We start from the raw sequence: 2,500 nt of genomic DNA on the forward strand, positions 1-2,500 counted from the left end.
TATACGAATAATTATAATAGTCATAGCTATTTGTTCTCAAAGCGCTTCTGAGCCATCCGTTCTGATTAATCGTTTATATAACGTTTACAGAAGGAGTCTCCAGTACAGTTTGTCAGAATCATGAAAAAGCTGCATGTTTTTCTTCTTAACGTTACGTGATCTTAAAGATGGGGTCTCCGTCGTTTGAGAAGCGCTTCAGAAAACCGAGCCGGGCCGCCAAACAAAACAAAAACAAAACTAACGTGTAGCCAATGAGCAGTAAGGGGCGTGTCTTGTCAATATGGGTCGGAGAGAGTGTTCAGTGCACGTGTGTGACATTAGCAGAAAGGGAATGAAACATCGACATGGAGATATTCTTACGATAAGAATTACTCATTGAGTTCATTTATTGATAAAAATATCCCCTCGGTCAGCTGCCCCAACAGGTTTCGCCATAATACTTGTCTAGGTTATACTTGGGTTATACTTGTCTGGTGTATGTGTGGGGCGGAGCTAGCAAAACAGGGGTGGGACCCATTTGGGTTAGGGGCGTGTTTGTCAACATTGGCTTTCAAACAACGGAGACCCCACCTTTAACTGATGACAGGAGTTGAGTATATCTGTAACTATAAGCAGTAAAACAGTACGATGTTTCGGCTTTTAACAAACAGTTTAAGTGGAATAAACGTGGGGATGGAAGAGATCACCTTCTGTCCATCATCACTACCATCGTGGATTAAGCAGACACCAAACATGCCTTGGACAATCCATTATTTTGAGGTTATGGTGAATGTTTTATCTGTAAATATCTCTGGATAAGAAATTTGCCAAGAAATTCATGAATGTTCCTGTGCCTTTGTGTCTATTGCAGAGTGGCATCATTGTGTGCTCTTATTTATTATTTCATTTCCCTACCAGCTTCTCCAAGCCTGTGCTGCTCCTCAGTCTGTAACTGTGCCAGGTTTAGTGGGATAATGAGTCAATCACCGAGCGTGTGAGCCGCATTACCAGTTTTGTAATCCTTTTGGGCACTAATCCCAGAAACTCAGACAAGATTGTTTCTTACACAATCGGAATGATGTCAGAGATGTAAATGTAGCTTCAGTCCATCCCAAATATACAGTACAGCTTCCGTCAGAACTTAAACCGTCTCTTGTATGGATTCAGATGAACCTTGTATTGTAGCTTTGTACTACTGATTTCCTGTTTCTGTGCCTTTTATTCTCAGTAAAAGATGCGTGAACTCTCTGCATAAGCCATGGTGAAAGGGGTGTGGCCTCTGTACCTGAGCCTCAATGAATGGGCATGGCCTATGTACCTGAGCCTCAATAAAAGGGGTGTGGCCCCTGTACCTGAGCCTCAATAAAAAAAGGCATGGCCTTTGTACCTGAGCCTCAAAATGGGTGTGGCCTATGTACCTAAGCCTCAATAAAAGGGGTGTGGCCTCTGTACCTGAGCCTCAATAAAAAAAGGCATGGCCTTTGTACCTGAGCCTCAATAAAAGGGGTGTGGCCTCTGTACCTGAGCCTCAATAAAAAAGGCATGGCCTTTGTACCTGAGCCTCAATAAAAGGGGTGTGGCCTCTGTACCTGAGCCTCGATAAAAGGGATGTGGCCTCTGTACCTGAGCCTCAATAAAAGGGGTGTGGCCTCTGTACCTGAGCCTCGATAAAAGGGGTGTGGGTTCTGGCTGCCTAAACTTCAGTAAAAGTGGCATCTGCGTTTAATTTACCTCAGAAAGTCGGACCACTGAACTGCGTCTTCATCAACCTCCTTTTACAAACACCTCCATGTTTGTCTTTTGTTAGCATCAGGCTATTCAGCTGACTACAATGACTGTATGTAGGATTTCCTCCTCAGCACAAATCTCAGTAAAAGGGGCGTGGCCTCTGTTCTGTCTTAATATCATTTATGGAATATATTTAGCAAACTGACGGCTGGGATTCACTTTTTCTGTTCCAAAGCAATTAGACTGAAAGGTTTAATCAGAGTAGCATTAAAGGGGCTATCGTGTACCGAGCTGCTGATCACCGCACACCGGACACTGACGGCCGAGTATTTAGTACAGATCATGAGAAAAGTTCCAAATGTTTTAAGGAATGTCCTGAACAACAAGAAAAAAAAATATACAAAATGTACATTAATGTGGGAAAAAATACGAAAAAGGAACATCAGAAATAAGGAAGCGGTCTAACAGCTGGATTTATTAAAGCACTTCGATCTCACTCTGCAGTCATCCAGCTCTCGTTCATAAATACATATTCACAATAATGTTTAATACATCTTTTCTTTCCAGCTTGTCCATTTAAATGTCTCACTGGGACACCAGGCTGAAACCAATCAAGCCACAATTTTACTGAATGTTTTATCGTTTTTATTCGAAAGCTTTTTATTTTACAGCTTGACTGTAAGTTCTTTATCAGTTGTTGTGCTCAGATATATTTATTCGATATTCCATGCTTTACTCATTGTAGTACTTTTTTATTTATTTTTTTGTGTGTGACGGAAATGTCTTGTTTCAT

At 41.6% G+C, this 2,500-nt stretch overlaps 1 protein-coding gene across 3 annotated transcripts in view; it reads left to right on the top strand.

Moving 5' to 3' along the window:
• Positions 1 to 2,500, top strand: part of pfkfb2a (6-phosphofructo-2-kinase/fructose-2,6-biphosphatase 2a) — an 18,390-nt gene that overhangs the window by 15,865 nt on the left and 25 nt on the right. For all 3 annotated transcript variants that reach the window (XM_027165558.2, XM_027165563.2, XM_027165572.2), the window contains exon 16: positions 1 to 2,500. This exon is cut by the window's left edge and continues 412 nt beyond it; it is cut by the window's right edge and continues 25 nt beyond it. The gene's annotated coding sequence lies outside the window, so the exon portion shown is untranslated.

This window comes from Tachysurus fulvidraco, chromosome 23 (genome assembly GCF_022655615.1).
Source record: "Tachysurus fulvidraco isolate hzauxx_2018 chromosome 23, HZAU_PFXX_2.0, whole genome shotgun sequence".
NCBI classification, from domain to species: Eukaryota; Metazoa; Chordata; class Actinopteri; order Siluriformes; family Bagridae; genus Tachysurus; species Tachysurus fulvidraco.